Below are 21,228 nucleotides of genomic sequence, written 5' to 3'. Positions count from 1 at the left end.
ATAATTCCATTTTGGCCTTCAGTCACAACTGAGACCTCAATGATCAGGTGATGCTGTGATTCTCCAGGACAAGAAACATCCTGGGAGTTGAAAACATCCTGGGAGGAACAAACATCTACTCAGTTCCTCCTTGTTCTTGGATTGTTACATCTTATTTACCAGGATGTACTAAACTCTCTGCAAGTCATTTGTTACATCTGTTTCTCCCGATGTACTGAATAAAAGGCGTGTAAGCGGCCGGATTTCATCTTTGCCACCCAGAGCAGCACTGATCGGACTGAAAGTTTAGCTTCTCGGTCTCAAAGTTTAGCTTCTCGGTCTCATTTTTCTACCTTTCCTGTAATTTGCCTTGTGCTGCTGTGGTTTGCAGGAGACTAGGACTTACTGCAGAGGTTCTGGTAACGTCCCCTTTCCCTGTTCTCTACAGAGCATGGAAAATGCCTCTAATATATTAAGGTAAAAAGACTACAAAATTAAAACAGCATTCTGATTACAACTATGCAAAAAGACATGGGCATCCACAGATGGGAAGGGAATATGGATGAATTAAACCAATCTAATTTGTTGTGGTAGAATATGGGTCCTACTAGCACTGCTTCCTTCCATCAATAATGCTATAATGTTGTCTGTATAAATGAAGTTAATGGCAAACTGAAATAAGCTATGGAAAGAAGGATGGAAAGGAAAGTATAAAAGAGAAAGATGAAGGGAGAGGAAAGGAGAAAGAGCATGGAGGAAGAAATGAGAGGTTGGGGGTAAGAGGAGGCGAGCACTGTGAAGAGGGAGGCTGGAGCGAATCCCATGTTCTACAGGTCAGACGTCTTTAGCAGCTGTGTGAGCCATGTCTCTCAGGCTCTTCTTCCAGACCCTTTGGGCTGGAAATGGTTTTCATTGTACACCGAAGCTGGCATTCTGTCTCTGAACCCCCCTCCCTTCCCTTTAGTGCTTTCTAAAACCCACCACAGAGCCAGGGATATGAGGTCACAATTTTGCTCTGAGTCCATCCAGCTGAGTGGGGAGGGATGGAGGCATAACCCTGAGAGCTAACTATTATGGCAATCAACAAATACTCCGATAGATGGAATTCATTGGAAGTGGGAGCCGTAGGGTCCCAGAGGCATTGCAGGGCAGGGACATTTGAGCTAGGTCTCAAAGGATGGGCAGGAAACGGGAGTGGTATCCTAGGTAAAAGGCACATGTGCAGAGGCACTGGGGGCTCAACATGCACCAATGCCACAGACACTACTATTGTATATGGCGAGACACGGGGTTCAAGAAGAACAGAGGCAAGAGATAGGGCCTTAAATTTACCCGTGGGGCAATCAGAAGCATTGACAAGTTGAGTCAGCAGAAGGGTGTGCCAATTTATTTTTAGAGAGAACACTCTTGAAGCAATGAGGAAAGCAAGTGGGGATGGGGTAAGGTGAAGAGAACAACCATTGAGAGTTTCTGTGAGAGTTCTGGTGAGAAAGAGCAATGTCCTAAGCTGGAGCAGTCAACAGAGCGGGGGAGAGGAATTCATTCAAGAAATCTTCATGTAGAAATTCTAGAACTTCAGGCATTCCGAGAACATCTTTGGTGAGCCTACAATGTACCAGGTATTCAGAGATCAAAGACAGTGAACATTCTAAAGGGGAGGTGCACAGGGAGACGCCTGGTGACAGATCAGTGTGAAATGTTCTACAACGTGGCCACCAGAGACAGGAACTGAGTGGCTGGGAAGGGAGACAGGTGTGGCCGACTCCTGGGCTGGGGTCAGGGCCGGTCTGGAGCTGATGATAATTCTGTCTTGGGCTTCTCACTCTTCCTCTGCACCTACTCCATTCAGAAGAGCCAAATGTCTGTTGTCTGCTCACTGAATGAATTACACAGAAAGTACCAAGAATAGCCAAAAGTAGCACCAGGACCAAGTTACTAAAAGTAGTACATAGTGCCTAATAAATGTGAATTTAAACCAAAAACCAAGTCAAAAGTGCAGAAACTTAAAGCAAGATCATATTCATCAGGGTGCCCCTCTCTCCATCCATGAGACCAGAGGGGAACTCATGGTCCCCTGGCCCTAAGAAGCAGTCCGTAGGAGACTTTGGACAAAACTGGAACTCACACCGATCATGGCTATAAATATGCAAAAGCCGAGCTCCCTGCTGGGAGATGGAGCTCCTGAGATGGCAGGGGGAGATGGAGCAGAGGGACATCTGCTGGTGATCCCAAGGGATAGGACTTTACATTGCGTAGTTTGAAAAGCATATACTTTGCATGTGGCCAATTACATTGACTGCATGATACCAGAGAGGAAGTCACCAGAATTTGTGAGGGGTTTTTGTTTTGTGTTTAATGCTCCGACTATGTGAGTAAATTGAAATTTGGAGAGAAAATGAAGCTGAGTTTGGAGTCATTGCTTGTGTTACTATTGGACAGCGAAGTCATGGAAACTTGCTGGCAAGATTTACTGAGCTGCTTCCCCAGATGAAGGGCCACAGGGACTGAAAAGGCTTTGAGGGATCCAGGTCTTTCTGATGCACAAGACACGTAAACACACTAATCTTGACACGGGGTGATGCCCATGTTGGACTTACACTGGACAGGTGGACGAATGACCATTCACTGGGCCTGCAGGACTATCCAAGAAGAGTGAAATCAGCAAGAGTAAAGAAACACAGTTCCATTCAATGACCTCAAACCCACAGGTCAGAAAGAAGGTTCAGATTTTGACAATCGGGAATTTGCTTTAGGTTTCTGTATTTTTTACCTTTTTGAAGTTAACCTCTGTTGTGTGCTTGGAGAGTCTGGGCACGATTCCACGTGTCACATGTTCTCGAGCCTCCCAACAAGCCTATGCGATACTTTCTGTTATTCCCAGTTCACTAATGATAAAACTGAGACACAGAGACGTTCCAAGGTGACAGCTTTTAAGCAGAACAGCCTGACTCTGGCGCTCCTTACCACTGTCTGTATAAAGTTAAGAATGTGTCTTAATTTCCAGGGAACTTATTAAGGTGAAAGTGACCCATGTTCAGCAAGATGACTCAGTTTTCCTAGAATTTTAGAAAGCATGAGACAAGTCCCCACAGAATTTGTTATGTCCTATTGTATGGTCAAACCCTGGGCAGCACCTGGGTCTATTTTTCTCTTTTTTTGTGAAATAACCGAGACCTACACTGCAAACCACCAGAGTGATGTGTATTTGGACCCTTATTGATGTGTACCCACCCTAAGTACACTCTGTGGCTCCATTTGCTATGTGCCTGTCCTCAGGGACTTCATCCATGCTCTCAAAATTGACCCACACCGAGCACAGACCTTTAAGAGTGCACCACCTCTGTGTACAGTGTAACCCAGCTGCCTTTGTCTGTGTTTGTACTGCTGTGAGCAGTCCACCCATTTGTTCCGCTAGCTTCAGTATTCTATTAATTTTTTAAAGCTATGAACTTCCGTTCTGAAGTATAGCAGGGTAGTTTACAGATTAATCCTCTCAGTAAAGACAACAACAAATCCTGAACAAAATATTTAAAACCTCTGTTTAAATGCATCAGTAAGCTGGAAAAGAATGCAAGGTAAACCCAGAAGCCTAGAGCCATGTGAAAGCAGGCATCCAGACAAGTGAGACTTGGACCAATGTCATTTACATTGAGCTTCAATATTTACAAATATACAAAGCTTCCAGGGCTTGTCAATGGCGAGGAATCTAACAGGAGGCCACAAATCCATAAACTTGGAACCCAAAGGCACAATTCAGCAAAAGGGTGATTTTAAAACAAATCAGAACCAATTTGTCTGCCTTGAACCTGACACTGAGTAGAGGGGAGAAGATCATTTTCCTTGAGGATGAATAGTTGCCAGATAGCCCTTATGTAGTCTGTGGCCCCAATTCACATAATCTTGATGATTTAAAAAACCTAAAGCCAAGAATTTACTTTCTTGTGACCCTGGACTGGTAGTGCTAGCAAGTATAAGACACTCCTGGAGGAAAGAAAAACACTTTCAATTCAGGCAGCAGAGAATTTCTACAGATATAGTTCTGAGAAACTCAAGTGTGTTAGCTGTCCATCATTGTAACCAAATATCTGAAATCAACTTCCAAAGAGGAAAGGTTTGGGCCAGGGATTTAGCTTAGCAGCACAGTGCCTGTCTGGCAAGTGTGAGGTCCTGAGTTTGATCAGGTACCAAAAAAAAAAAAAAAAATCAACAAAGAGGAAAGGTTTATTTTGGCTCATGGTTTCAGAGGTCCCAGTCCATGGTAATATGGCACTGTTACTTTAGTCCTGTGGCCAGACAGACCATCATGGAAAGGAGCACAGTAGAGCAAAGCTGCTAACTCATGGTGGCCAGGAAATAAAAGGAGAGGAAGGGGCTGAGGTCCCGATATTTCCTTCAAGGACATGCTCCAATGACCTAACTTCTTCCCCTTTGGCTCCACTTTCTAAAGTTCCCACACCTCCCAGTAACACCATCAGCAGGAGACCAAGCCTTTGGGGGACACTGAAAATCCAAGCAGTAACATAAACTTACACTTTAAAAAAAACACAAAATACAAGAAACTAAGATGATGTGAGCCAGAGACTACCAAGGAAAAAATCCAAAAGCACAAAGGGTCCCAGCCCAGGGCAGTTTGCCCTCCAGGGAACATTTTGGTATCACAACTAAGAGAGCAGGACGAGAGTTGCTGCTGGCACCTAGTGCATGCAAGCCGGGGATGCTGCTGAGTATCCTGCAAGGCACAGGTCAGTCCCTCACACCAAAGATTCCTTTGCCCAGAATGTCAATAGTGCCGAGGTTGGGAAAACCTGAGAAACTGAGATAGAAGCATCATGCCAGCAAAATTTCTACATTGGAACTGTGTGTGCATGGGGGGGGGGGGGTCCTAAGGACAAACTTAAAGAAATAAAAGAAGAAATTTAAAATAGGAGTGAAGAGATGGGTCAAATACTATCAAGCAGTTTTGAATTACCATCTAAATTTTCTAAAAGTGAATTAAGTAAAACAATTAAAATTTTTAAAATCAGTGGAATGACCATTTTGGAAAATAGCTTGAAATTATCTAGTAAAGTTAAAGATATCCAGAATCTACTACCAAACTGTAGTATATAACCTAGAGAAACTCAGGTATACATGTTCAAATACACAGTGACATTCTTAGCAGCATTGTTGAAAACACTGCCCCTTGAGAAAGGGGAAGAAATAACTCGAATATCCACCAAAAGGTATGGTATATTCATACAATAGAATACCTCACAGCAGAGAACGGAGTTGAACCACCAGTGCAAATGTAGATTAATCTTTAAACATAATGTTAAATAAAAGACCAGACCCGAAGTATGTACACGGTATTGTTTTTTTTAAAGTAAGCAAACAAAATCACACATTGGTAATAAAACTATTTTTATAATGCAAAGAAATGATTACATAACCATCAGGGTGGTGGTTTCCCCTGGCGAGGGAAGGGAAGAGGGACCAGGACAAGATACAGTGTGGGCTTTGGAGCTGTTGGTGATATTTCATTTCTAGAGTAGTTACTTGGGTATTTGTTTTAAAATTCATAGTCAAGCTGTGTGTTTATATTTTTGCACTTTTCTGAACTGTGTTACATTTCTCCATTCTAAAAGTATTTTTAAAATAAAGTGGACTGGTTTAACAGTGGCTTAGACAGAACCAAAGTAAGAATTATGAACAGCAAAGCATATTGAGGGCCAGGGATTTAGCTCAGTGGTTCCACCACCTGCCTCGAAAGTGGAAGGACCCAAGTTCGATCCCTGGTACCAAAAAAAAAAAAAAAAACATATTGAAAGAAATTACTCAGAATGAGAGACAAGATGAAAACCATGAAAGAAAGATTAAATTGGAATTCTAGAAAATAGGAGAGAGAGAAGACACAGTCAAAACTGCAAAATAAATAACTGCTGGGGGCTGGAGATTTAGCCCAGCAGTGCCACTGCCTGCCTCACAAGCACAATGTCCCGAGTTCGATCCCTGGTACCAAAATAATAATAATAATTAATAATAATAATAATAATAACTGCTGACTAGTAAACTGGCCAAGCAGTGGAAATAAATACACCTAGAACATGCACCGAGCAATGTTCAGAATCTCTAAAATTGTCAAAATTAAAAAGGAAGGCCATTAAAAACCTTTAATACACAGTCATGCATCATGCAGACAGGAATATGCTCTGAGATATGCATTACCAGGCAATTTCTCCATGCTGTGAACCTCAAGTACATCCTTACACTACCTGGATGCTACAGGTCAACCACTCGATGTACCCTTGATGAAATCAAAAGACAAGGCGAGCACAAGGTGGGTGCAGCCGCTGCTGGCATAACATGGCACATTGTTGGTCAGTAATTGCTTTATAAGTGGAAGGAGTACACTCTAAAATACGGATAAGTAGTATAGTATATTATAAATACATAAGCAAGTAATGCAGCCTTTTATTATCATTAGTATTATGTATTACACATAATTGTAAACACTGTTTTATAAAACTGGCAGCAGAGTGGGCTGTGTACACCAGCATTCCCACAAACCCAAAGAATGTGTCGCCACAGCTGTGACTTCACTGGGTGACAAGAAGTGTTCAGGTCCCTGTACTCTGATGGGACCACTGTCACACCTGTGGTCAGTTGTTGACCTAAATGTCACTATGTAGTACATGACTATATAAACTGTAAGTGACAATTGGACTGGCAGCTTTTTCCATAAGCTGTAAAAGCCAAGGGACAGTGAAATATCTGATTAAAAACAACAACAACAAAAATTTTCACCCTAGACTTCTTCTACCTACTGAAAACACTTTTCATTTTTTAAAAAAATTAAATAATTCATGAATTAAAGAATAAATTACTGCGAAATTTTTAAATATTTAAAATTTTTGTTGTTTTTTTGAGAGAGGGTCTTGCTTTGTAGTTCAGGCTGGCTGGGAACCCACTATGTGTGATCCTCCTGCCTCAGCCTCCTAAGTCCTGGGATTACAGGTGGGTGCCACCGTGCCCAGCTTAAAATATTTAAGAAGAGCTTAAAAGCAAAAGCATTATATGTCAAATTTGTGAAATACAATTAAAATCATACTTCAGGAAGAAATAAGTCTTAAATGCTCAAGTTAAAAAATGGGAGACAGGGCCGGGGATTTAGCTCAGTGGTTCTGCCGCCTGCCTCACAAAGTGGAAGGATCCAAGTTCAACCCCTGGAACCAAAAAAAAAGGGAGATGAAATTAATGTGTCACACATTCAATTTAAGGAATTCAAGAAAAAAATCAAACTCAAAAAAGTAGAAGGAGGGCCAGGGATTTAGCTCAGTGGTTCCACTGCCTGCCTTGCAAGCACAAGGTCCTGAGTTTGATCCCCAGTACCAAAAAAAAGTAGAAAGAACAAAATAATAAAGATATAGAAATAATAAAATAGAAAACAACAGAGAAGATCAATAGTGCCAAAAGTAAGATTTTTGAAAAATCTAATAAAATCAATAAAAATTCTGGCAAGAAAGTTCAAGTGAAAAACAAAAGATATGACTCAAAATAATCAGGTATGAAAAGCGGGAGGCAAAAGTATATAGGCAAGAGGATTTTTAAAAGACAATAAGATAGTATCAAGAAAATCTTTTGTGCCAAAAATCTGAAAACTTAGATGAAGTAGAAAAATTCTTAGAAAAATGTAACATCGAAACAAACCTAAGAAGAAAAAACTTGAATAATCTACTACCCAAAAAGAAATTAACTCAGTAGTTCTACTAAATATTCAAGAAACAAATACGTATTTCAATTTACAAATACTCTTCCAGAAGTATAAAAAAGAAGCAATCCTGGCCTGGGGATTTAGGTCAGCAGCACGGCGCCTGCCTCGCAACCACAAGGTCCTGAGTTCAATCCTCGGTACCAAAAAAAAAAAAAAGAAAGAAAAGAAGAAAAAGAAACAATCCTAACTCATTTTACAAACTAACATTGACAGCAAAACCAGATTTAAAAAAAGCATGAGGACAGAATTTTACAGACCACTGTACTCTATAACACAGATATAAAACTAAACAAAACATCAGCAAAACAGACATAGCAACACATAAAAATGTACCAAGGAGGGTTTATTCTGGGAATGAAAGTTACTTTATCATTTGTAATTCCCCACATTAGTGAATTAAATGAGAAAAATCATCTCGCTGCTGAGAAGATAATTTGGTTAAATATCCATTCATACCAAAAAAAAAATCTCATAGTACACTAGAAGGAAGTTAATAAAAAATAAAATTTAAAACTCATAGCAAACTTTAGAGCTAATGATAAATTCTTGAAACTTTTTCCTGTAAGATTAGGAACCAGAAGAGAATTATCACCACTTCGACCTGAAAGTTCTAAATAAGACACAGAGAGAGGAATGGAAAATAATGGAGGGAGGTTTTGGAACTAATAAGGAGGAATCAAAATTGTTATTTTTCAAAGATGGTTAAGATTATCCGTAGTAGGGGCTGGGGATTTAGCTCAGTGGTTCCGGCGCCTGCTTCGCAAGTGCAAGGTCCCAAGTTCGATCCCCGGTACCCCCCCAAAAAATTATTATCCGTAGTGGATTAAGAAATGGTCAACTTGTAAAGCCCAGCTGAACTGAATCAGCGTGGTTTGGGCAGGGAGGATCCACCTGAGGATTGTTACCAATGGCCATTTTATTCCTCCAATCAAATGCAGACTTTAACTATGACTAATATATCAGCAATATGCATTAAAAGATAGCATAATAAAATAATACATCACTAATAACCTAATGTAGAGTAGCAGGGTAATGGAATAATAAGTAAATTAATTAATCCAAAAGGAGGCAAGAAATTTATAAAAAACAATATGGGGCAAATGCACAAAAGTAATGTCCTAGATTTAAACCTCATATCTACGATTAAATAATAATAATTGAATACTCCAACTAAAGGTAAAGACGGACTCAGTTTTTTAAAATGCTGCTGACAAGAGACATACTTTAAATAGAAGTTCAGAAAAAGATAAAAATAAAAGAACACAAAAAATGTACTATCCAAATACTAACCAAAATAAGGCTGGTATGGTTTTACTAAAATCAGACAAAGTAGACTTTAAGGCATAACATACTACCAAAAATAAAGAGGTGAATCATAATTAAAAGAATGAACTCAACAGAAGATAAATAAATTCTGTATGTTTATGCATCTAGTAGTGCAACCATAAAACAGGTGGTGTAAAAACCAACAAAATGTACAGGTAACATGCAATTGTAATTGGAAATGTTTACCACACCTTTATTGTAATTGACAGACTAACAAGCCAAACAGCAAGAATAGAGGAAATTTGAATGGTGTGATTAACAAACTTGACTTAAACACTAAACTCAGCTTTCAAGTACACATGCATTATTGACATGGTTCAATAAATTTCAATTAAAAAATCATGTCTCAAAGACAAAGAACATACAGAAAACATCCTTCACCCACAGAGGAATTGTCTCAGTCTATGTTCTGCTGCTATAACAGAATACCACAGACTGAGTAAAGTGCACTTACTGACTCATAGTTCTGAAAGTTAAAAACTCCAAGATTGAGAGGATGCATTTGGCAAGGGCCTCCTTTCTGTATCATAACAGTGGAAGACGTGATGCAAGGGTGTCTTAGTTGCTGAGACAAAATACCTGAGACCCAAAGTTAAAAGAGGAAAGGTTTATTTCAGCTCAGTTTGTAGAAGTCTCAGTCCATAGTTGGCTGGTTCCAATCCAGGTCAGCATGGCACAGGGCCATCATGGCGGAGAAACAGTTCATGGTGTGGCAAGCAGAAAGCAGTGAGCAGCAAGTGGTAGCAGCAACAAGTCTGCCTTCCCTCTCTCCCTTTATATTTCATCCAGGCTATAAGCCCATTGATTGGTGTCACCCACACCTGGGGTGGGGCTTCCACTATCCACACCCAGAACTATGCAAATTCCAATCCGTGGGCTAATTTAGTAGCACACACCCTTAGTCCCAGTATTGCGCATCCTAGAACCAGCCAGCTCTGAAAACCCCACCTATGAGCACATGAGGCTTTGGGGGGACACATGTAGATACAAGCCATAACAGAGGGATTTGGAACGTGGAACTGAACCTTTTACCAGGAGCCCCTTCCCCAAGTAACAGCATCAATTCTACCTCTCTATACCACCTTGAGAGGTCCCGTCTCTTTATACCATCACAATGGCAATTAACTTTTTACGTGAGTTTTGGAGAGAACATTCAAACAATGGCAAGGTAAGCAAAACACTAGCAATAAAAATATTAATGAATATTAATATTAATGAAATGTTTGGAAGTCAGACACACTTCTAAACCTATAGATGATAGAAGAATTCACAATGAAAATTAGAAAACATTTTGAACTAAATGATTATTGAAACCCAATATATCAAAACACTGGAGATGCAGCCAAGCAGTGCCTAAAAGGAAATGAATATATGGGAAATGAAGCATTAATACATACATTATAAATAAATAAAGCCTGAAAAGTATCCTAAGCATCCGTTTCAAGAACCTATCAAAGAAGATCAACTTAAATCTAAAGAAAATACAGAAAATGCATAATAAAGAGCATAAATCAATGAAATGGGGGAAATATATATACCAGAGAAAATCAATAAAGCCAAAAGTTGATTTTTTGCAAAGACTAATGAAATTAATAAACACTTGGCAAAACTGATCAAAGAGAAAACATATTCCAATATCAAATTTAAAAAAGAGACATCATTACAAATCAGATCTTCCATAAGTTAAAAATATAAGCAGACATTATGAACAATGGCCAACATTTGAAAATTGTCATTAAATGAAAAAATTCTTGAAATTAACCCTGAAAGAAATTGAAATTATTTCCTACTCTAATAAATTCTAATTCTAATAAATTCTATAATTTAATAAATTCTGTTCCTAACAATACTAAAAATGCAAATAAAAATTAGTTCCTAGTTCTAATAAAAATTATATATGCAATTTAAAATTTTTTCATAAAGAAACTCTACCTGGATTCCTAAGTGAACTCTTGTAAGTACTTAGGGAAGAACTGGGCATAAATCTTACATAAACTCTTCACAATACTAGAAAGAGGAAAAGATTTCCCAGTTTGTTTTATGGGAGTAATATAATCATGGTACCAAACTGTGACAAAACTTCATAAAAAAGGGAAGTGACCTACCAATCTCCATCATGCACATAGCTGACAATCCTAAACATAATAGTAGCTGATAAAATGCAATTATATTTTAAAGTTATATATATAAAGGCTAAAATGCAAAACCCAATGCAATTCACCACACTTGTAGAACAAGGAAAAAGGCCTGGCATCGTAACTCATGCCTGCAATCCCGGTGCTGGGGGCCCGAAATAGGAAGACTGAGAGCTCGAGGGCAGCCTGGGCAACATGGCAAGTTCAAGGCTGGCTTGGATTACATACAGAGACTCTGTCTCAGAAAAAAATAAAAAAGGAAAAAACAAATAAAAGTAGGCAGGAATCAATGCAGAAAAGACATTTGATGACGTTCAATAACAAACTCATTTTAAAAAACAAGATTAGAAAGAAATACCATCAATCTGATTTTTTAAAGTATCTTTTTAAAAGCAACATCAAATATCATGTTCAGTAAAATACCTAAAAAAGGTCCTCTTTGAAGTCAGGAATAAGATAAAGATGTCTACTTTTATTATTTCATTTCACTACTATTATATTGGAGTCATCATAGCCAATGCAATAAGGCAATACACATTTAAAATGATTAAGAAACATAAAAAAAAACTTTTTCATAACCAGCCAACAATGCAATTGTGAACAATTTCCAAAAGAATTTATATATAAACTATTAAAACTCGTAAGTACATTTACCAAAGTCACTGGGTATAAGGTTAATATTACAAAGTAATCGCATCAGTTTAAAAATGAAAAATTTAAAAAGCTCAGGCTGGGGGTTTAGCTCAGGGGTTTAGCTCAGTGGTGCTGCAGACTGCCTTGCAAGCACAAGGTCCCGAGTTCGATCCCCAGTACCAAAAAAATTTAAAGAGCTCATATACATCAGCATCAAAGAAACTAGGTACCTAGGAATAAATCTAATGATAAAATATGAAATCCTCTACAAATAAATGGGATGATGTACAAAGTTCATGGATTAAAAGACAAAATTATGAAGATAGCTGTCCTTTCTGAAATTCTAGCAGGATTTTTGTTTGGTTAGATTTTTGGTTTTGGTGGAAATTGGCAAGCCAGTTCTATACAGGAAAACAAATCTTAAAGAAGACGCAAGGATAGAAAAGTATGCAGCCCCAAAATGCATATACAGTCGCCTGATTTACAGCACAGATGCTGCTGCAGTGCAGTAGGGACATGATAGTCTTTTGAATTAATCATATGGTATCACCTGGATGCCCATATGAAGGGAAAAGGATAAATAAGCCGCACTTCCCAACCTCACACCACACACAACTCTCAGTTCTAGACATATAGACACACCTGCCCATGAAAAGTAAAACAATAAAACTTCTGTGAGAAAGCAGAAAAATGATCTTCATGACCTTGGAATAAGGAAAGATTTCTTAAAAAAAAGCATTGACCTAAAGCAAGTGACTGACAAATTAGACTTCATTAAAATAAAACAATCCTGTCAACCAAAAGACTTTCTTAAGATAGTGAAAAGACAGGGCTGGGGATTTAGCTCAGTGGTTCTGGCGCCTGCCTCGAAAGCACAAGGTCCTGAGTTCGATCCCTGGTACCAAAAAAAAAAAAAAAAGATAGTGAAAAGGCAGAACCAGAGTGGGAGAAGATATTTATAATTTAATCTCACACACACACACACACACACACACACACACCAAAAGATTATTACTGAGAATGTTTGAGGAACTCCTACAATCAATAAGAAAATGAAAATGAAAATCTGTTATGGTTTGGACGTTCAATGTCCTCTAAAGGTCCATATGATAAACATTTGGTCACCATCTTGTAACACTATTGGGAGGTAGGCCTAGTGGAAGGAAGTTAGGTCATTGGACAAAGGAAATTAGTGCCCTTTAGCCCCTTCTTATCTCTCTCATTGCTTCCCAGCCACCACAAGGTGACAAGCTTTGCTCTACCACATACTCGCTGCCATGACTGTCTGCCTTTGCCATGGATCCAAAAGCTCAATGAAGTCAAGAAACCATGGACTAGGGCCGGGGATTTAGCTCAGTGGTTCTGGCGCCTGCCTCAAAAATGCAAGGTCCCGAGTTTGATCCCCAGTACCAAAAAATAAGAAACCATGGACTAAAACCTCTGAAATCATGAGCCAAAATAAACTTTTCCTCCTTTTAAATTGATTTATCTCAGATATTGTTATAGCAATGGAAGCACAATCCAACAGAAATGGACAAAATATCTAAACAGGAGGGCTGGGGATTTAGCTCAGTGATGCCGCCGCCTGCCTTCCAAGTGTGAGGTCCCGAGTTCGATCCCCAGTACCAAAAAAAAAAAAATTTAAACAGAAATTTTGCAAATATAGAAGTCTAAATGACTAGTGAACATCTGAAAAAATGCTCAACTCCATTTGTCATAAAAATATTCCAATTTTTAAACAATTTTTATATGATCTAGCAGCATTTAGGATGCAGATTCTGACTCAGCAGTTCCACTTCTATGCATGATCCTAAAGCAACTCTTCCACAGAGCAAATGAAGCAGCATGAAGTAAAATACTCACTGAACATAGCATTCAGTACTTCAGAACTAGGGAAAAACACATTCCATATGCAACAGAATTAGAAGATAACTGTGATATAGCCACCCAATGGAATGCTGCACTATGATGAAAAGCAAATGAACTGCAGCACACACAACATAGATAAAAAAAATTTTGTCACAAGAGAAGACATACACTTTGATTCCATTAATAAAATATTTAAAATGCATACAATCAAACAATATGTCATTTAGGGATAGAAATGTGACAACTCTGTAAAGAAGAACAAAGGAATTATAAGCATAAAATTAACAATGAGTGTTACCAAAGTCCAGAAAGGAAATGGAATAAGATCAAAGGCAACCTACTATTTTTTTTTTCTTTTGGTACCGGGGATCGAACTCGGGACCTTACACTTGCTAGGCAGGTGGAAGCCTACTATTTTCTTTCTTAAACTGGATGGCAGGGATATGAGGATTGTTAAATTATTCTTTTCTACATTATGATTTATAAATATTTCTTTCTGCTTAGTAAAGTCTGGTACAATTAAAACCCTACATACATATTGATTCTGGTTGTGTGGCTCAAGATCAAAGAAATATGGCCACCTATGCACCGAGATTCGCTGAAGAGCAGGCCACAGATGCCAGCATTGTCTCCAGGAAGGCCTGATGAAGTGCTCTTCCTGAGAAGAGGGAGTGTTCAGGGTTTTGCTTATGTAGTATATCAGTCAGCTCAGGCAGCCAGAACAAAATGCCATGGACTGGGGGACTTAAAACTACAGAAGTTTATTTTCTCATAGTTCTGGAGGCTAGACTCTGAGTCCAGTGTGCCTGTGTACTTGGGTCATGGTGAGGGCTATTGTCCTAGCTTGCAGACGGCCCCCTCTTATTATGCTCACGTGACCTTTCCTTGGCGTGCACATGCAGAGAGAGCAAATTCCCTAGTGTCTGTTTTAGCTCCTTTCTCATCGATGAGACACAGTACCCAACACCCACAACTGTAAAGAGGAGAGCTTTATTGGACTCACACTTTCTAGAGGTTTCAGTTCTTAGTTGGCTGGGTCCAAGGCAGGGTGGCATGGGGGAGGGGCAACACAGAGGAGAAAAAGCTAATGGTGGGAAGCAGAGAGAGCAAGATCGAGGGAGTTGGGAGGGAGATACACTGTTAGGGTTTATATCTAGATGGCCCTCCAAATCCTCATGCACTCATAGCGGGGGCTTTGGGGAGGTGATTGGATCATGAGGCCATGATCCTCTTCAGGAGATTAGTCCACTGATGAATTTGTATCTTATAGCTGGGCTGGGAAGTGGAGCCTGGTGAGTCATTGTGCGACGTGGGCTGGAAGGGTATACAGTACATTTCTCCTTCTCCTTTGATCTCTGCTTCCCCTGCCCTGCCCTAATGAATGAATTTGCGGGGAGGAACACATTCAGTTCATAGCGTGTATCCACCCAGATTAGTTAATTATCACTTTGGCAGCCTGGGGGACGGGGCGCTGAGGCACACCGGACTCATGAAAAATATGTTTACTTAGGGAAAGGGAATGAGAAATGAAAAAGATCCCAAGGATTCTAACCTCGTTCCTCACCAAGGCTGAGAATTTTCTTGGCTTGGGAGTCTCAGAGTGCCACTGTTTCTGAGCCCCATTGCTGCAAGTGGTGCCTGCCTCACAGACCCTCATGTTTTCAGGGCACATTCTGTCTGCCTCACAGCTGCTGGTCTCACCAGGCCATGGGCTGAAGCGGAGCACACAGCTTCTGTGCAGTTTCTTTAACTGGGCACTTCCTTCCTGGAGAACTATTCCCCGGAGATTTCCTCCACATGTGCAGTGATGGAGTGTCCACAGATGGGCTTGGGGTTGGAGGAGACAGTACAAAAGAGAAGAGCTTTAAATTCTGGAGCAGAAAAGAAAAATCCTGCCAGAAGCAGAAAATGGAGAAGGACAGAGGCAGAGATCTAGGAAGCTTCTGCTTTGGGTTTCTCTATTGGGGTTTCATAGAACAGATGGCTGGGATTTATTTATAACTTGCAACAGGCAGAGTTGAGATCTGTGAAATGCAAGAGGCTCGACTAACAAAGGTTTAGGCCAGAGTAGGTTCTGAGGCTTCACAAAGCCTCCTGCAATACCGAGGTTTGTGCTGTGTGAGTTGCATGGGGAGCAAGGCCACACCACCATGGTACATTAGGAAGCCCAAGCCCCACCCTCCTGGTGAGACGGAAAGTCCTCCAGAGAAACACTGCTTTCAGGAATAATCATAGACACACTAATAATTACAAATAATAACTAACATTTTATTAGCTGACTGGGTGCCGGGAACTAAGCCAAGTATATTATTGTCTCTCTTTCCAAAATGAGAAAACCCAGGCTTATTGAGGATAAGTAACCAACCTAAGGCCTCATGGTACAAAGCGATGAGGCTCTCTATGTGGAGAGGAGGGAGGGCCAAGGGTCTAGACATCTCCTACCAGAACTCATCAGCCCTTTGCCGACTAACAGAGGTGAGATCCCATAGGGTAGACAACTGGACCGGAAGCTTTGATGAGGGTGGGGAAGGGGACAAGGACCTTGAAGGATGTGGGACTTAGTAAGCCCAGGAAAGGTATAGAAAGGAAACTCTGTGTGTGTGTGTGTGTGTGTGTGTGTGTGTGTGTGTGTGTGTGTTTATACAATCAGGCAGTTACCCAGGTAAAGTCAATGTGATTATACACAGAAGATATTAACTGTGCACTCAACGAACACAGTATTTCCTGGCTCTTGAGGACAAGGCAGGCAGACTGCTGAAGTCCAATATGGTTCACTTCACTCCGCCATCTGTCACCTTAGGCAAGTCACTCTCTCCTCCCTAGTTTTTAGTTTCCTCGTTAAAAGGAGACAGTTGGTCTAAGATGCTTCCTGGCTCTGGTAATTTACGCATCTATGATTTCACCGTGGTTATAAGTATGGGAAAGGAGGAGGCTGAGATGTGTTAAAGGCCAGAGGTTGACTACCGACCTCCAAGACCAAAAGCCAAGGCTTGGCAGGGACAGCCAGCAAGAGTGAAGCAAAATGAAAGCAAGTCAGGAGACGCCATCTGCTCGCCAGCCTGAGCCCAGGACCAGCATGCGTCAGGGAAGGAGGCTCCGTGAGCGTCACTGAGTGTGGCAACGCCCACTCCCAGGCTGCCTGCAGCAGTGCCAGGCACCCCCTGCAAAGGTGCATGGCATGTTCAGAAATTCGTCACTCTGGGAGTGAGGTGGTCTGTCTCAGAACAAATAAAGCCTCAGGCAACTCAATGCACCTCACCTACTTTGGGGCTGAACAATTCTTTTGAAGGTCAAGGCATCTACCCCCTGACTCTGTTGGTCTAGAATTCTGTGCCACTCTGAATGATACTCTCATTTTTCCCCCCAGTGAATACCACCAAGATGTAAAGGGCCAAAAATTCACCCCAGGTCAAGAGCATGACATTCAGTCTATCCAAATAAGAAGTGGCCTTGAGCTGGGCATGGTGGTGCACACCTGTAATCCCAGCACTCTGGAGGCTGAGCCAGGAGGATCTCCAGGAGTTCAAAGATCTCCTGGGCCAATGGTGAGTTCAAGGCCAGGCTGAATTACAGAGCAAGACTCTGAGAAGAAGGAGGATTAGGAGGAGGTGGAAGAAGAAGAAGAAGAAGAGGAAGAAGGAGGAGAAGGAGGAGAAGGAGAGGAAGAGGAGGGAGAGGAAGAAGAAGTTGTTCTCAAATCTCACCCTGAGACCCTGAGACATAGAAGGGACTTGCTTTGATAACCCAGTGACATGGCTGTCCAACACTCAGCGCAGCTAACCAACAAGTACATAGTGAACTGCCACAATGTGCACTTAGAGAGCCTACTGTATCACACTCTGAAGAGGTGTGGGTCCCCTCAGTTGTCCAAGGTCTGAGAATGAGGTAGCAGACTTTACTGAAGAAGACAGTCCACTGATCGGAGAGAGCCAGGCTGGGTTGCAATCCTGCCTCACCTCCCATTAGCATCTTTGGAAATCTCTTAACCATGACTCGCCGTCTGAAAATGGGACTAACACCTATCTCATATAATCGCTGTGGGAATTAAATCATTGATGTGTCTAAAGCATTAATCCCAGTGCCCAATAAATAGGACGGTCCTATGATGACGTAGCTGTTTTTGATGGCGTGGTGAGGATGATCACGTTGTCCGCCCCGTGCAATCCTACACTGGGCCCAGGGTGCTTTCCCTGACCACCCAGCTCCTATCAGCTGACACCAGATGGAGAATGACTCATCTGGCTCTGGGTTCAAGAATCTAAGAAATCATTGCTCCTGGCCCTTGGACCAGGCAGTGTGAGAACTTCATCAGCCAACAAAGAAGCAAGTGCTTTCAGACACCTGCTCATAGCCAAGAAAGATGAGGAACAGGCAAGTGGGACTTGGAAAGGCAGTCCCAACATGGCAGAAGCGGTTCCACTGAAAACCCAGGGTCAGGAGGGCCCGGCTGGGAAGGACAGATTCCTGAGTTCCTATCCTAGGCCAACTCCCAAGCCCTTACCTTCCCATCCATAATTGCAAAAAAACAAAACAAAACAAAACAAGCAAGAAAAAAACCAATTCACAGGGATATAAATTGAAAGCCAGGCCTATGTCTCTGCTGTGTGGGAGACCAGATGGAACAAAGCTGCAGATCCCAGCCATCAGTGAACGTCTGGTTGTGTCGACTTCTTTGGTGGCCCAAGGTACAATGAAGAGGCCCTGGGCCTGGGATACAAGCGCATCCATCCCACCCTTGCTCCCAGGAGGCCACTTGCTTCCACAGGCAGAGAAGCCAGTGGGTCCTGCCTTGGGCTGGCCCAGGCTCCCTCAAGAAGGGGAATGCAGACAGGCAGTGAGGCTCAAGAAAACCCTGCAGGCACCAAGGTCCAGAGGGCAGAATACAGTGTTCCCACAGCCAGCTATGCAGGGAACTCGGCAGATGAGTCTGCCCAACTCCAGGGGAACATTTGTTTCCTTGTCTCACACTGACTCACTGGAGAGGATGAGGAGGAGAAACAAAGAGAAGGTCGGGGAAGGGCAGGGAGCTAAGCCAGGAAGCAGAGCAGAAATTTCCTGAGATCCTTCCAGAGAGCAGGTGGCAACCAAATGCCAACACTGAAAGAGACCTTCTAGAACACTAAATCAAATTCCTTCTTTTACAGATCAGGAAATTTTAGAGAAGTCAGTACTGTGCCATGGAAACGAACTGTGGCATTGGGAAGCTGCACACTCAGCCCTTAGTAGCTGTGTGATTTAGTGCAAGTTTCTTAACTTCTCTGAGCCTCAGGTTTGTGTTTGTGCTTTTGTTTTTGTTTTGGTAAAACAGGGAGTCTGTCATCTACTCCACAGAGCATTTAACACACTGGTCAGCATGCAGCAGAGCCTTATAAATATTAGCTTCCAATTCCCAAAGTCACATAGGGGCTAAGAGCAGAGCCTGAACCAGAATTCAGATGCCCCACCTCAGCTCTCCAACACAGTGAGTTATGCCACACTCCTCATTCCAGCTACAGAAAGGAGTCAAAGAAAAGACACGCCTGAGATGTGCGACTGAGGGTGGGGAGGGAGAGGGATGTGACGTTAGAAGGGATTTTCTCATAAGCAAGCTCAGGAATGCATTACCAAGGGTTCCATTTTGGGAGCTTATTTAAGTGTGTGCCTGGGGTGGATTAAAGGCTGGGAATGAACTAAATGTCATCTCAAGGACCTGCTCTGCCCACAGATGATAGAATTCAATTTATCTCAGAGGCAGGGCTGGTTATACCACTCCCAAACCCCTCAAAAGATAGGAAATGAATATGCATTCTTTCACTCAACCAACATTTATAGAGTGAGTGATATGCCCAGAAAACAGATTTTCTTGTTAACATTTTGCCTATGAAGAAATGAAGATTCCAAGATAACAAATGAAGAAAAGTTCACACAGCTAGCAAGCAGCAAAGCCAAGATTCCATGCCATCTCTGTTTCATCTGTGTCCTGGGCCATTCTGCATCTTGTCTTCTGAGAAAGTGTAAGATGGTATCCCTCAACCAGTGGGATGTGTGGACAGATGGACCTTAGAACTATCCAGCTTGCCCCCGCCTGGGGGTAGAAATAGCCCCTGATGGCTATCTTGTGACCTCATTCTAGGGGCCTCCCACCTCTTTCTGGGGATCACTTGACTATGAGTAGGAACCTCTCCATCACCAGACCTCTCCACAGGACAGGACAGGGCCTCCCAACATCCTCTGCCCAGGAGCTCTGCTGGTCCCTTGTGTTCTCAGCCCCGCCTGGAGCAAGGACAGACAGGGAAGCAAGGCTATTTGGAGCCTGAGAGGTACACACAGGCCCTGTCTAGGGGTGAAGATGGGTACCCTGCTGTCAAGAGCCACCATTCTTTAGGGGAGATGCAACCCTTCTCCCTAGAGAGCTTCCAGGATGATAAAGTGATAGAAGATAATGCTATTTCTGCTCTCAGGAAGCTCCTAGTCTGATGGGGAGAGAGGAGCAGGAGAAAGTAAATTCAATAACAATAACAGACCCAATGCTTATTGAGTACCCAGCATCTTGTAAGTATGATCTCATTTAATGTATACAATAAGACTATGGGACAGGTCCTATTTTTATCCTTATTAAACAGATAAATGGATAAATGGAAGCAGAGAGAGATGAAGTCATTTACACAAGATCACAAACCTAGGAAGTGTTAATATTAGGATTAAAACCCAGGCAGTATGGTTCAAGGGTCTCTCGAGTAAAAGAGGGAGACACAGGGAGGCCCTGAGAAGTGCTGGATAGTCAACAGGTGCTCTGATGTCTGGTGCACTCTAGTTCTCTTGATCTGGGAAGGCTGCCTGGGGAGTGTGGTGTCCCTCTCGATTGCCCAAACTAACTGACTGTGGAATAACATACAGACCTTGGGCTGTCCTTTAACAGAAGACAAAGCTAAGTCTCTATGCCTAGCTTTAAAATTTCCTGGCCATCTAATCTTCCTGAGCTCTGGGCCTTCCTTCACCTGCCAGTGGCAACAGTGGACACCACCATACGGAGTTGTAGTGAAAAGTAAATGAGGTGCAGTTTCTGTAGCTCTGAACATGGGGCCTTACTTTTCCTTAGCTCAATAAGTAATGGCACGTGCAGAGGAGGAGGTTTCCGGGCCAATGTACCACTGCTCCCAGCACAGAGGAGGTGAGCCAAGCAGGCACCAGCAGCACCCCCCCTCCCCAAGGTAAACAAGCCTCAAAACCAGACTTCCAGTTCACCTACAGCAACCCTAAAGGGAAACGAGATGGAACACTCTGATAATCAACCACCTGTACTCCCTGAACTTGCAACAAAAGAGGATCTGGAAAAAATGAAATCAGAAATAATTTCTCAGATAACAGCAGAGATTGTGCCCATAGTGCAAGACATTATTAATAAATCTAGAGCTGGGCCAGGGATTTAGCTCAGTGGTTCCACTGCCTGCCTCGAAAGCGCAAGGTCCTGAGTTCAATCCCTGGTACCAAAAACAAAAACAAGAAAAATAATAAATCTAGAGAGGAGCTGAGGAACATGATGGAATCCCAACATAG

General features: G+C 41.9%; 1 protein-coding gene across 1 annotated transcript in view; it reads right to left on the bottom strand.

The window, feature by feature from the left end:
- Positions 1-11,589: 11,589 nt before the first annotated feature.
- Ppfia4 (PPFI scaffold protein A4) overlaps positions 11,590-21,228 on the bottom strand; it is a 75,370-nt gene continuing 65,731 nt past the window's right edge. Inside the window, exon 34 of the transcript XR_015444230.1 lies at positions 11,590-12,718. The gene's annotated coding sequence lies outside the window, so the exon portion shown is untranslated. The remainder of the gene's footprint in view (positions 12,719-21,228) is intronic.

Source organism: Heterocephalus glaber, unplaced genomic scaffold (assembly GCF_053883595.1).
Source record: "Heterocephalus glaber isolate CG9 unplaced genomic scaffold, H.glaber_assembly_v1.0 deba00001600, whole genome shotgun sequence".
NCBI classification, from domain to species: domain Eukaryota; kingdom Metazoa; phylum Chordata; class Mammalia; order Rodentia; family Bathyergidae; genus Heterocephalus; species Heterocephalus glaber.
Note: the sequence above shows the minus strand (reverse complement) of the source record. Positions and strands in the feature narration are given on the sequence as shown.